We start from the raw sequence: 16,158 nt of genomic DNA, 5'->3' as shown, positions 1-16,158 counted from the left end.
AAACAATTGTACATACCCTGTGATCTCATCACAACTTTGGATTTATTAGTTATATAAGGCAAATGAGGGACAGGATAGTTATAATAAAATGGATTAAATGATTCTGATAGTATTTGCTCAAGATGTGTGCTGCCACATTTTTTATTCAGCTTAGACATTGAACTTCTCAATTACCTTCTTTCCTCCTCTGAATATAGATCACTGTGCTTTGCAGCATTCTACATCTTGACATATATATATATATTATATATATATATATATTAAACAGTGTCTTAATATTAATGGTCATTGCAAAACTGATACTACCATCAGAATCTTAACTGCTATTTTTTCTAAACCTCTATTTCAGATTTTCATTTAGTGCATTTGAGTCATCTGGCTTTACTGAACATCAAATGCCCCAGTAGAAAAAAGAAACCCAAGATAGAGTAGTCTTCAACACTGCTCACTCCCAACACCAGGGTCTATATTCATTCAGTAGGAACAGGAGGGTAGTTTTTTTTTATTCAGGTTTTGTTGAGTATATATCTCAATTTCTTTTCAATACCTCAAGATTCACATTCTTTCTGCAATGTAATTCATCCTTTATGTTAATGTTACTGCATACTTAATGAAATGTAAAATGTTTGTATATTATCTTGCTTCCAAGCACATCAAGCCTATGATCAAAATCAGAGATTCCCTTCCAAAGAGATTAAGATAGAAGAAGGAATCACAGGCCCTCAAATCAGGTAACTCTTGACTGACAAGTTCTCTGGAAAAGTATAGTGAAACTTTTCATATGATGGCAAATTCCTCATATATTTTTCCACAATGTGTTGGGAGGATTTGTCCCAACATGAGTGTTGATGATTGCATCCATGTTTCAAAATATTTCTGTAAAAACATGAAGAAAAGAAGTTTAAAAAGAGTTTATATCTTAGAGGGTTCTAACTGTAAATTTCCCAAATTGGAGTCATTACAATGGTTAGTTGGATTATGTCACTGATTTTCAGAAAGAATTTAAGGGGAGCAGAGCTAGGGTTGAGATGCCTAGGAAAATGAGGATATGTTTTTTCCTTGAACTCAGGAGGTCAAATCCAGTCTGTGACACAGGAAAACTTGATCATCTACAAGGGAAAGTTCACTGTACTATGATACACCTTGTGTATCAACTAATACCATAAATCCTGTGTTGTGGTTTATGCTTCACTTTTTTCATGCCTTCTCCACTGGTATGGTCAGTATGTAGCTATAAATGGTGCAATGTATGATCATATGTAATTTATTTTACTCCTCTCTTGTAAAAAGAATTCATTATTTGCTAAAGAATAGTCTTTCCAGAAATTTCAACTAAGAGTTATGAATCAAGATTATACTTGCACATATGAATGAACTGTTTTCTCATATTTCCATGACTTTTCTTTTTTTTTAAATTTTCTTCTGAATTGCAGTCACTGAATGAAAACTTTTTGCCTGCTATCCAATTGCTCTGCCACTAAGCCTCTCCCACAGAACTCTCTGATTCTGTGGTATATCCAAGTTTAAGAAAAATGCTCACCAATTCCCTAAACAAGTTTCCTCAACATAGGAAGATATTGTGATAGGAGAAAATACATGGTAATGAAAGCAACATTCACAGTTTCTGTGTTTATTACACATCTCATTTGAAACTTTGAGTTGCAGAATCTCACATTCATATGGCCGATCTTCTTTCCTTGTTCACGTGACTAATCTTCATTCTACACAGGTCAATGAAAATATTTTATCCTCTGTATTTCTTTATTATATCTGAATTTCCCTCTAGTCAGGTCTGCATCAACTTCCTAGTCTACTGCTGCTTTCACTTTATTCATCTCCATTCATGACCATGCTGCTCATGTTCACCAACTTGTCTTCTTTAAAATTTTCTTCTCATAACAATTTTTGTCTTTATATTTACTTTCACATTTACATTGACCTCATAGAACATACTTAAAAATCCAGCATCTGGGTCATCTCAGAATTGGCATCTGTTGGTTATGTTATTTCTTGAAACTTCATTACATTTCTTGGGTCTTTGCATGTCCAGTGACTTTTGGATTGTATTTGAAACATATTTATAGATTCTGTGCCTTTTAGAATCCTCTGGAGAATATTGTTTATTTAAAGCATTTATTCAGCCCAGTGACATTAAGACCTTAGCTCTTTCTGACCTTATATTTATAGGCTGTGGTTCTCATTTCAGTTTGGTTTTCAAAGCCTTTGCAGTTTTGCTCTGTAATTGTCTTGTTCATATGCCACTTAGAGGATAGTTTGAGACTCAGCAACAGTTTAAAATCTTACTTCATCTCTACAAGGTTTTGCCTTGCTCTGCTTGGTTTTTCCTGTGTCTGGACAACTCAGAGATGAGTCCAATTTGTACATCTCCATGTACACCAAAGTGAGAGGATGCTTTGATATTTCTTCTCCAATATTCTCCCCATGATCCAGATCACACGTTCCCCTCTTCTTGGTTTCTTTGACTGTCTTTCTCAGAGATCTTAGGGAAGTAGAAAGTTCCACTTTACATCCAGGACTCCACCCTCAGGGCAGAAGTTTGAGAGAAAGAGAACAAACCAACAAAACAGGAAACATCACCCCTTTGACATTTTTTCTCCAAATTTTTACACCCCTCTCTAATTCCTGACTCTTGTTTACTTTTCACAGTCATCAGGTAGCTGCTTTCTGTGTTTTGTCTAGGGTTTTTAGGGTACATCAGTAGGAAATCAGAATGTAGTAGGTTTACCCTGCCATATCTTATCATATGTCTTTAGTACCTTTTAGATGTGGAAAAATTAGATAATAGAAATATTAAACTAGTTTTAAAAGTGACTACATATGAGTGTATCCTCAGTTATTTAAGGGATCACTTAATATAGTAATAAAATTACATAAAAATAATTTTTTCATGTTGGATTATTTCATAGGGCTAAGGAAAGAGTGCTTAAATTTTCAGACCTCTCCATGCTAATTTTATTCTGATTTCCCTCTTTAGATTTGTCTATTATTCTTATTAATTGTAAAGATAACTGCTTTATTTTAATCATATTTACATAATTACTTAGAAGGAAGTATAGTTTCTTGATTTCCTGTAGATACTTGCTTGTTTTGATATTTTATGAATAAATAAAGTATTTTATATCTGAAATCTAAAACATTTTATCCTATTTAAATTTAGTTAGATGGAAGTTGATTTTATCATTTCTGAAACTGATTCAGGAGAGAAATAGTTGGAGCTCAAAGAAATATTTAACATTGTTTGAAATGTAAAACTGAAATAAAAAATTTAGCTACTTTATGGTAACACTCTAGCTAAAATTTACATTTTAATCTATAAAGCTATCTATTGCCTATTAGTCTCCTGAAAATAATCACAAATCCTTTGTTGTTTTGTTATTCCTTGATATGAGTAAGAAAATACATCAATGACTTTGGGTGGATTTCTCTTAGCAGAATCAAAAAATAAACTTATTGCTACTTAATATGTTTGGGTCTTTTTTTTTTCTTTTGGGTGCTGGGGATCGAACCCAGGGCCTTGTGCTTACAAGGCAGGCACTCTACCGACTGAGCTATCTCCCCAGCCCCATGTTTGGGTCTTTCACAAATGTTTTTGATGTTTTGCTGTTACTTTGGTTTATTTCACAATTTTTATAAATCATTTGTCACAATATTCATCTATGCTTAAATCCACTGATTAACATTTTTGTGATTGAGGGTGTTCTACTTTTGGTTAATTTATATTCAGTAGTATTAGTGATATGGGTTTCTTATCTGGTTATTATATTGTATTTTTTCCCTTCCTAGCAATATGATGCAGAAGCTGATCACTTAACTGAAATTCTTAAGAAAAGAAATAAAGAAAGCAAGAGACTAAGACCCTCTTTTGATGCATTGAAAGAATTGTGTGATAACTTAAAAAAAAGGTAAGACTTATTTTAATATATTTTAGGTAATAAGACCTTCTAAAAATTATAATTTTTATTTAACAAACAAGTCAATATTAGAACATTTTGGTTAGAGAAAATTTTGATTGCATTCATGTTAATTTTATTTTGAAAACTTACAAATATAAAGAAAATAGTCTTAAACTGCTCTTATATCCTTTTCTTCTATATGGGAAAGAAAGTTACATGTTTGACAATTTGAAATTTTTTTCTTTATTCCTTGAGTCAGGGTGTTCCTTTTTCCCAGACTAGCCTGAAATTCATGATTTGCTTGTCTTAGCCTTCTGAGTAAGATGGGACTACCATTGTGCCCAACTCTGGAATTTTCTTAAAGTTTTAAATTTTTTAGTAACTACTACATTACTAGATTAAAAATAAGTGAAAGAAAAAATCCTGATAAGCTGAAATAATTAAATTCTAAACACTCATTTCTATATTTAATACTTACTATTTAACTGTAATTACACACTTAGTAGATAAGACACAGCAGTAGGTAGAATTAGGGAACAGGAACACTTTCACAAAAAGCCCTTAAACTGAAGCATTACATAAAGAATGAATAGAAAATTTGAAAAGACATATGTGGGACATAGTTAAGTTTAACATATGAGAATTGCAGGAAGAGAGGAACAAGAGAATAGGGCAAAAGCCAAATATGATAGCAAGAATTTTCCAAAACTGGTGAAAGACTCAAGAAACTGTTACTACTGACAAGGATAAATTTTAAAGATATAATACACAGGCACACTATTTTTAAACTGCTGAAAACTTTAGATGTAGGTTAGAGGGGAAAATAATTAAAAAGCTATAAAATCAAACTTTGGCTTTTAAGGAAGAAATACCACTTATCTTAAACCTAGGACAAGAAGAGGTGTAATCTCCCTTAATTATAAAGGCAACATAGCCTTGAATATAAATCTTGACATTATAAGAAAGAAAAAATGTGACCAGTCTCTTAGAAATATACATGCAAAAAAGTTTTAAATTAACAAAGCTTAATCCAGTCATACAAGGAATAATACAGCTAAATGGGATTTATTTCAAGAAAATGGGTGGTTTAACAGTTGAAAATTAACATCTGATTATAGGAGAAAAAATCATATGATAATTTCAATTAAATGAAATTCAGCAACAACAAATGGTAATAGAAGAGAATTTCTTAAGTTCTCACAGAATACTTACAAAAAAAATCCAACAACAAAATAATACCTAATGATAAATTATTGTTGAAAGCTTGCTTTCTGAAATGAGAACAAAATAAAGGTGATTGCTGTTAGCACTTTGTTGGACACTTCAATGAAGTCCTTGTTGATCCAGTAAAGTGAAAAAAGGAAAGAAAAAAAAATTAGCCATTCTCACATGACAAGACTATATAATTACATACTTAACATAGGTATCCAAAGAAGTATATAGACAAACTCTGAATGAATAAGCAAATTTAGTAGACTCTGGATGTCAGATTGCCATACAGAAATCAAGTGTATTACTACATGCCAACAGCAACAATGAAGTATTAAGTGCTATTTATTAAAAGAGACCATATGTAGTAACATAAAAAAAATTGGCTATCCAGGAATAAATCTAAAGAAAAATGTGTAGGACATCTATGGTGAAAGCTACAAATAGTAAATTAAAAATAAAATCTAAATTGAGGATATGTTATGTTCATGAATAAAAAGACTCAAAGTTGTAAACATGTCAGTACTTCCCATTGATTAGATACATGTTACCATCTGTTTACTCATGGTACTACACACTCAAGAGTTTTAGACTTTTATATATATATGTTGCTGTTCAATAGAAGTTTTTTTGAAAAACATTTCTTACTACAATAAGTGCCTTTAAGATGTTAGGGGTCTTGCAAATTTTTCATAGAATGAAGTAAATTTTCCTGGACACTACTAATGCTTAGGATAAAATGGTATTTTTTAGCTGTGCCTTACTTAATCATGAATGTTGCCTCTGTTTTGCTACATTGCTTGGTTAAGTAGAGCAGATTGAGATATTCTTTTAATATGAAAATGGTTTCAGTTTTATATTTGAAATATCTAACTCATTCCTCCCTAGTTAAATACAGTAAATGAAGAAAACAGGAAGATGGAACTTCAGGCTAAAAGAGTTCAAGCTTGGCTGGTTAACTTACAGGTAGATTGTCTGCCCTCACAACATAATTACATTTGCATTTGTTTACTTTTCATATAACCATTCTTTAATATATGGATATGTACTATTGCAGAGGAAGTATGAATTTATAAAAGTACAGAGATTGAAAGAAGATTCCCATGCTGCTCATGAAATGAAAAGTGTAAAACAAGAAAAAGTACCAGTTTGTAAAACTTCTAGGGTATGATGTGACTGAAAATTTCTTCAGAGGAAAATTTATTTTGTCCTCTCATCTTTTTCTTTCATTTAGCAAGCATTGTTTTTTGGATTCTTTTAGAGAGAGATAGCTCTAGAATATTCCAAATACATTTTTATTTGCAAAAGCAAAATATTTTAGCAGTGTTTCAGGTACAAATCATAAGAACTTACAGTTAATAATGACTATAATTCTGCATGTCATGTTGATAGAATTTATAGTATAAAGACAAAGAATACCTTTTGTAGAAAGAAGAAATATGAATTCGCATAGAGGATTTCTTTACATTTGGAAAGCTTCAGATTTGTTAGAATCTTTTAGATATATGATGTTTTGTACTGCAGAGTTAAAGCCAATTTTATTTTTCTTTCTTATCAAACTTGAATCAATAACTTTCAATAAAGGAGGAACCAAGTCGTGTCAAAAAATAAATAAATAAATACAACAAAATAAATGAACCAAATGACCGGGAATACAAATCATACCTCAATAATAACCCTGAACATAATTGCCTGAATTCATCAATCAAAAGACAAAGACCGGCAGATTGGATTAAAAAGAAAGATCCAACAATATGTTGCCTGCAAGAGACTCACCTCATAGAAAAAGATACCCATAGACTAAAGGCGAAAGGATGGGGAAAAACATACCATGCACATGGACTCAACAAAAAAGCTGAGGTATCCATCCTCATTTCAGTTAATGTGAACTTCAAGCCAAAGTTAGTCAGAAGGGATAAAGAAGGACATTTCATACTGCTTAAGGGAAGCATAAATCAGCAAGACATAATAATCATAAACATCTATGTCCCAAACAGTGGCTTATCCATATATGTCAAACAAATCTTCTCAATTTCAAAAACCAAATAGACCATAACAGAATAAGACTAGTTGATTTTAACATGCCTCTCTCACCACTGGACAGATCTTCCAAACAGAAATTGAACAAAGAAACCATAGATCTCAATAACATGATCAATAATTTAGACTTAAAGGACATTTATAGAATATACCATCCAACCAAGAGTGAATACACTTTCTTCTCAGCAGCACATGGATCCTTCTCTAAAATGGACCATATTTCATGCCACAAAGCTAATATTAGCAAATACAAGAATATAGAATAACAACCTTGTATTCTATCAGATCATAATGGATTGAAGTTAGAAATAAATGAAAGAGTAAAAAACAGAAACTACTCCAACACCTGGAGATTAAATAATATGCTATTATATGATGAATGGATAACAGAAGATATTAGGAAGAAAATTAAAAGAATTTTAGAGGTAAATGAGAACAAAGAAACATCATATCAGAATCTCTGGGACACTATGAAAGCAGTACTTAGAGGAAAATTTATTTCATGGAGCGCATTCAATAAAAGAAGTAAAACTCAATGAATACACGACCTAACACTATCAGCTCAAAGCCCTAGAAAAAGAAGAACAGATCAACACCAAAAGTAGTAGAAGACAGGAAATAGTTAAACTCAGAGCTGAAATCAATGAAATTGAAACAAAAGAAACAATACAAAAAATTGACAAAATAAATAGTTGGTTCTTCGAAAAAATAAACAAAATTGATAAACCTTTAGTCACACTAACAAAGAGAAGACAAGATAAAACCCAAATCACTAAAATTCGGAATGAACAAGGAAATATCACAACAGACACGATTGAAATACAAAACATAATTAGAAGCTATTTTGAAAATCTATACTCCAACAAAATAGAAAATTTTAAAGATATCAACAGGTTTCTAGAGACATATGAATTGCCTAAACTGAACGAGGAGGACATAAACAATTTATATAGACCAATTTCAAGTAATGAAGTAGAAGAAGTCATCAAAAGCCTACCAACAAAGAAAAGTCCAGGACCAGATGGGTTCTCAGACGAGTTCTACAAAACTTTTAAAGAAGAGCTCATTCCAATACTTCTCAAAGTTTTCCATGAAATAGAAGAGGAGGGAACACTCCCAAACTCATTCTATGAAGCCAATATTACCCTGATACCTAAACCAGACAGAGACCACATCGAGGAAAGAAAATTTCAGACCAATATCTTTAATGAACATTGACACAAAAATTCTCAACAAGATTTTAGCAAATCACATACAAAAACATATTAGAAAGACAGTGCACCATGATCAAGTTGGTTTCATCCCAGGGAGGCAAGTTTGGTTCAACAACAGGAAATCAATAAATGTAATTCACCATATCAATAGACTTAAAGGCAAGAATCACATGATTATTTCAATAAATGCAGAAAAGGCATTTGATAAAATACAGCACCGCTTCATGCTCAAAACACTAAAAAAATAGGGATAGTGGGAACATTCCTTAACATTGTAAAGGCCATCTATGGTAAGCCCATGGCTAATATCATTCTAAATGGTGAAAAACTGAGAGCATTCCCCCTAAAAACTGGAACAAGGCAGGGATGCCCTCTTTTTCCCCACTTCTATTCAATATCATCCTTGAAACTCTAGCCAGAGCAATTATACAAACCAAAGAAATTAAAGGGATACAAATAGGAAAAGAAGAACTCAAACTATCACTATTTGCTGATGATATGATTATATACTTAGAGGAACCAGGAAATTCCACCAGAAATCTTTTAGAACTCATAAGTGAATTCAGTAAAGTAGCACAATATAAGATCAATTCACATAAATCTAATTGCTTTTTATACATAAGTGATGAATCTTTGGAAAGAATAATTAGGAAATCTGCCCCATTGACAATAGGCTCAAAAAAAATAAAATACTTGGGAATCAATTTCACAAAAGAGGTGAAAGACCTCTACAATGAGAAATACAGAACACTAAAGAAAGAAATTAAAGAAAACCTTAGAAGATTGAAATATCTCCCATGTTCTTGGATAGGAAGAATTAATATTGTCAAATTGGCCATACTACCAAAAGTGCTATACAGATTCAATGCAATTCCAATTAAAATCCCAATGATGTACCTTACAGAAATAGAGCAAGCAATTTTGAAATTCATCTGGAAGAATAAGAAACCCAGAAGAGCTAAAGCAATCCTTAGCAGAAAGAGTGAAGCAGGGAGTATCGCAATACCAGATCTTCAACTATACTACAAAGCAATAGTAACAAAAACGGCATGGTATTGGTACCAAAATAGACAGGTAGATCAATGGTACAGAATAGAGGACATGGACACAAACCCAAATAAATACAATTTTCTCATACTAGACAAAGGTGCCAAAAATATGCAATGGAGAAAAGATAGCCTCTTCAACAAATGGTGCTGAGAGAATTGGAAACCGATATGCAACAGAATGAAACTAAACACATACGTCTCACCGTTCATGAAACTAAACTCAAAATGTATTAAGGACCTCAGAATCAGACCAGAGACCCTGATTATTATAGAAGAAATAGTAGGTCGAGATCTTCAGCATGTCGGCTTACGACCATACTTCCTCAACAGGACTCCCATAGCACAAGAAATAAAAGCAGGAATCAATAACTGGGATAGATTCAAAGTAAAAATCTTTGTCTCAGCAAAGGGAACTATCAGCAATGCAAAGAAAGAGCCCACAGAGTGGGAGAAAATCTTTTCCAATCATACTTCAGATAGAGCACAAATCTCCAAAATCTATAAAGAACTTAAATACCTCTACACCAAGAATGCAAATAATCCAATTGACAAATGGGCTAAGGAAATGAACAGACACTTCACGGAAGAAGATCTACAAGCAATCAACAAACATATGGAAAAATGTTCAAAATCTCTAGTAATTAGAGAAATGCAAATCAAAACCACCCTAAGATTCCATCTCACCCCAATTAGAATGGCAATTATGAAGAATACAAGCAACAACAGGTGTTGGCAAGGAAGTGGGGAGAAAGGTACACTCATACATTGCTGTTGGGGCTGCAAATTGGTGCAGCTACTCTGGAAAGAAGTGTGGAGATTCCTTAGAGAACTTGGAATGGAACCACCATTTGACCCAGCTATCCTAGTCCTTGGCCTACACCCAAAGGACTTGAAATCAGCATACTATAGAGATACAGCCACATCAATGTTCATAGCTGCTCGATTCACAATAGCCAAATTGTGGAACCAACCTAGGTGTCCTTCAATTGATGAATGGATAAAGAAACTGTGGTATATATATACAATGGAATATTACTCATCCATAAAGAATGATAAAATTGTGGCATTTGCAGGCAAATGGATGAAATTGGATAATATCATGCTAAGTCTGATAAGACAATCTCAAAAAATGAAAGGACGAATGATCTTGCTGGTAATCAGATGATGACACATAATGGGGGTGGGAGGAGTTAGTGGTAGGGTTAAATTTAGGGTTATGGAGGGGGGCAAGAATGGAGGAAGTAAGGACTGTATAGAGGAAAAAGAGGGTTGGGAGTAGTGGTGGAAGGGAAAAATAGCAGAATGAATCAAACAACATTACCCTATGTAAATTTATGTTTACACGAATGGTACAACTTTAGTCCATGTACAAACAGAGAAACAACATGTATCCCATTTGTTTACAATAAAAAAAAGAACTTTGATGAAAATTCCTCATTTTATTATTAAAGTTCAGTTCTTTCATCTTTTTTTTTCATTTTTATGAATTTCTTGCTTATCTTAGCCAGCATTAATATTTTTAATACTAATTGAGCATATATGATTTGGATTTTCTTTTGCTTTTTTGGAGAAGCTCTGTCTTTAAAAAAAAATAAAATATGCTAAAAGCACATTAGGTAAATTCTTCTATAACTTTGATGAGATTATAAAATGACATAATTGTTTGATTTAATTTTTGACATATAGGTACCACTTAATGGGCAAGTATATGAACTTCTGTCTTTGTGGACTGGATTTCAGACCATCACCTTAGCAAAGTAAAACATGAAGAATCTGGTATGAATGGTGAAAAGCTGTTATTCAAATCTGCTTCTCAGCAAAATGATATTCAAGAAAAGTGTGTAAAGTTTTGTTTTTTAACTTTGAAATATATGGTTCAGTAGATATGAATACTAAATAAGGGAAAGACTTTGATATATTATAAGTGAAAATTTTGAAAGTATTTTTGATAGGAAAATGACCACACTAATAGTCACTTCAAAAAGTTTCATTTTGGACCCTATCAATACTAATTCATACTTATGTTTTCCTTAATATGTTTTTATTTATCTTTTCAAAATTAAAGATAAGACATTAGTGGTAAAATAATTTTATATTAGAATTATAAATATTCAGTGATGGGACAATTCCTCCTACACATAATTTTAGGATTCAGAACGTACTGGAACCTTCTTAGTCTTTTGGCATGAAGGGATAAAAGGTTTATTTTCAAGAGGATTCTAATAATTAAAGAGAAAGATCTTCTTATATTACAGACATTAAATTGAATATTGTTACTAATGACTTCTAGTTAGGATAAAAGATATTTAGAAATTGATAGTTAGATTCCATAAGAAATACATAAAAAAAATTGAAGAGTCAGAAGAATGAGTGATATTGGCTAAATTATATTGTTTTATTGTGTGTGTTCACAAATATGTAATAACAAATCCCTTCATATATACAGTTATATCACAAGAATAAAAAAAAGTAAAAAGAGAAAAAAAAAGAGGTGGGAGCCAGGTAGTCAACCTATCATTATTTCTGTCTTTGACAGTGAAGGACCATGAGTGATGGAATATGGGTGACTTCTAGAAGCTGGAAATTGCCCTTATCTCACAAGTTAGCAAAGATATGGTGATCTCAGTCCTATCATTTCAAGGCATTGTATTCTGCCAACAACCTTTATAAGCAAGGAATTGGATCATCTCCAACCTCCAGAAAGGAACATAGTTTCTGTATACATCATGATCATCATGACCAATGAAGTCTGAGGTCAACATCAGACTTCCAGCCTGTAGAAATTTAACATAATAAGTAGGTTGTTTAAATATTAAGTTTGTGGTACTTTTTTATGACAGTGATGGAGGGCAAATGAACCTTTGTATAAAATTTTTATCACCTACATCATGTATTCCCCTATGCCAATTCTAAACTTACCTTAGAATATCTGCTAATTAGGAAGGTCTGTAGTATTTAAGTTCTGCAGAGAAATTCCATTTGTAGTACTAGATGATGTGAAAGCACAGTCCTAAGATATTAAAGCTAACAATTGGAAATTTTAAAAAAATGGAATCTGCATCATATATGACTGTACATCAGTTTAATGGCATAAGAATAAAATATTTACAGCATATGCCTGAGGATTTGCTTTGTCATCTTTAAAGATATTCTTGACTTAATTGGGATTTGAAATTTTTGCTGAGCATAGATTCTTATATCTAAAATACTGTTTCACCTTACTAATATGTTAATAAAAGTAAAGCAATCTTAAAGCTTAAGAACAGTATTAATAGAGTAAGAAAAGTATAAATAGTACCAAATTAATGAATTAGTGAATTGAATACTTATGGCCAACATAAGCAAGTATTTATATCATTCATATTTTCTGATTTTAAAATAATGTGATCCTTTTTTAAAAAACTTTTTTCTTTGATATGAGAATAAGAGGATTAAAGTATAAACCACTTTGGTGAGTCTTATATTTATTATAAAGATACTACTATAACTCAAAAGTAATTTCAAAGAGTAATCTCTTTAGAAATTAACCTTTGGATCCTTCTGACACATTTGGTTATGTACTTTATCACAGTTGTGACCCATTATCATTTAAGAATGGGTTTAATGCTTAAAAACACAAAAAGCCACCGGGAACTAAATGTGGTCAATTAGATGGATGATCAGACTGGATATACCTTACAAAACTTAATTTTCTTGTGTGATTCAAAAGCAAATGAGTGGGATATTTCCAAAGAAATAGAGAATGGAAAAATGTAGTAACATGAAATAAAATCTGTCAAGAATAGATGTATTACAACTAATGATTATAAAATTGTGGTGGTAGGACTATGCATCAAGATGGTAATCTGGGCAGATCCAAACCCTCATAATCCCCTGGAAACACCAAATTAACTACAATATGTAGACCAGGACATGTTTGTGAGAACTCCAGAGACTAGTTGAAATGCTGTAGGGGACAGACCAATGCACAGTTGAAAAGAGAATCCATCAAAAGAAATAGGAAAAATTCTGGAATTTTGCATGTCCATGCCCCTCCCCCTACAGTATAATGCAACCAGGAAGAAACTCCCATATCCCAGCTCTTCCTTTGGAATGGAAGCAAAAGAATGGACTCTGCAGTCAATGTTTTGACTTGTCTGGGGGCTGCTCACAGTACTGGTTTTTGTCTTGTCTTGCCTATTGGTTTTTGTCTTGCTGAAGCATATTTTGGAAGCTGCAAAAAACAGGTAAATACCATACTGTGTTAGAGCTTCAGAAATGTGTACTTTTGCACAAAGAAGCCAGAGGGATTATGGACTTCTGAGAAGAAACAAGAAAGACTGTTTGAGGAATTCAAGACAATATGAAGTATAGGCCTAGAGAAGACATATCTCCCAGAAAAAGTCTGAGAGGTCTTACAGTCTCTGGTCAGGCTGAGTGGTGAAAGCCTTCCCTGCATGAAGCTAGTTGTGTAGACTTGGAAAGGTGGTTGTTTTTCAAATGTCCAAATTGGGTGTGGGGTGTTGGGGGGGGTGAGAATCACAAGGCATTCAAAGAAAAAAGGACATTACTTCAATCAAATGAGCCAAAACCACATTTCAGATACTGACCTTAAGGAAATGCAGATCTCTGAAGTTTCTGAAAATTTTAAAACTGTCTTAAAGATACTTAGTGGATTACAAGAGAACACAGACAAAGCAAAATTGGGAAAATGATGTATGAACAAAGTGAGTATCAGCAAAAAGATGGAAATTATAAGAAAGGATCAGTTTCAGTCATCTTTTTTAGCACTGTGACCAAAAGACCTGATAAGCAATTTTAGAGGAGGAAAATTTTATTTGCCACTCAAAGTTTTCAGATGTCTCAATTCATGGACAGCTGACTTCCTTGTTCTGGGCCTGAGATAAAGCAGAACATCATGGTGGAAGGGTGTGGAGGAGGCAAACTGCTCAGTACATAGCAATCAGGAAGCAGAGAAAGCTCCACTCACCAAAGGGAAAAAGATACCACAAAGGAACATCCCTAGTGACCTACCTCCTTCTCCTGTCACATCCTAAGTGCCTACAGTCACCACCCAGATAATCCGTCCAAGTGGATTGATGTATTGATTAGGTTAATGCTTTTAAAACCCAATTATTTCACCATTAAACTTACTTGTATTGCCTCACACATGAATTTTTTGGGGTATACAGCATATTGGATCATAACAGGAATACAATGTCTGATCTGAAAAATTCACTATTAGTCTTGATCAAACAAAAGAAAGCATCAGCAACCTTGAAGACAGGTCATTTAAAATCAATTAAGAGCAGTAAAAGAAAAAAACTGAAGATAGAGAACCTAAAGCGCTCATGGGATACCATCATGTGGACCAATGCACACTTTATGGGAGTTGCAAAAATGACAACAGAGAGGGAGAAGGGGCAGAGAAATTAGTTGTACAACTAATGGCTGAGGAGTGCTTTTTCTGAGGAAAGAAATAGACATCCAAATTCAAGAAGCTAAAGACACTCCAGCTAAGAAACCCAGAGACCTACATCAAGACACAATATAATCAAATTTTCAAATCAAAGACAAAATGATCTTAAAAGTCAAAGACAAAGTTGCAAGAGAAAAGCAATTTGTCACACACACACAAAGAATTCTTTGTAAGGATTTTATCAGATTTTCAGCAAAGCCCTTGCAAGCCAGAAGACATTAGAATAGCACATTCCAAGTGTGAAAAAAAAGAACTGTCAAAGTGTCAAAGTGTACTTTATTTAATGAAGTCGTTTTTCAGAAATAAAGGATAAATGAAGTCTTTCTTGGATAAACAAAGAACATTAGAACTGCCCTACAAGAAGATCTAAAGGGAATACTTCAAGTTGAAATGTAAGTACATCAGCCATCAAATATAAAGCCATATGAAAACAAAATTCTCTGGTAAAGGTAAATATATGGAAAAATATATCAAGTAGCTGTATTGTAATTTTGGTGCAAAGTATGTACTCTAAAAATCAGAGTATTATTAAAAGAAATTACACATTTAAATTGTGTATGTCCTCCTCGTTTAGTTTAGGCAATTCATATGTCTCTAGAAACTTGTTGATATCTTCGAAATTTTCTATTTTGTTGGAGTATAGATTTTCAAAATAGCTTCTAATTATGTTTTGTATTTCACTCGTGTCTGTTGTGATGTTTCCTTGTTCATTCTGAATTTTAGTAATTTGAGTTTTCTCCCTCTTTCTCTTTGTTAGTGTGGCTAAGGGTTTATCAATTTTGTTTATTTTTTCAAAGAACCAACTATTTATTTTGTTAATTTTTCCAATTGTTTCTTTTGTTTCAATTTTGTTGATTTCAGCTCTGATTTTAACTATTTCCTGTCTTCTACTACTTTTGGTATTGGTCTGCTCTTCTTTTTCTAGCACTTTGAGCTGTAGTGTTAAGTCATTTATTTGTTGATTTCTACTTCTTTTTTTGAATGCACCCCATGAAATAAATCTTCCTCTAAGTACTGCTTTCATAGTGTCCCAGAGATTTTGATATGATGTGTCTTTGTTCTCGTTTACTTCTAAGAATTTTTTATTTCCCTCCTGATGTCTTCTGTTATCCATTCATCATATAATAGTGTATTGTTTAATCTCCAGGTATTGGAGTAATTTCTGTTTTTTACTCTTTCATTTATTTCTAATTTCAATCCATTATGATCTGATAGAATACAAGGAAGTGTCTCTATCTTCTTGTATTTGCTAACATTAGCTTTGTGGCATAATA

At 32.7% G+C, this 16,158-nt stretch overlaps 1 pseudogene; it reads left to right on the top strand.

The window, feature by feature from the left end:
• Positions 1 to 16,158, top strand: part of LOC124975006 (coiled-coil domain-containing protein 138-like) — a 47,510-nt pseudogene that overhangs the window by 5,862 nt on the left and 25,490 nt on the right.

This window comes from Sciurus carolinensis, unplaced genomic scaffold (assembly GCF_902686445.1).
Source record: "Sciurus carolinensis unplaced genomic scaffold, mSciCar1.2, whole genome shotgun sequence".
NCBI classification, from domain to species: Eukaryota; Metazoa; Chordata; class Mammalia; order Rodentia; family Sciuridae; genus Sciurus; species Sciurus carolinensis.
The sequence above is the reverse complement of the archived record's forward strand: the minus strand, read 5'-3'. Positions and strand labels throughout refer to the sequence as shown.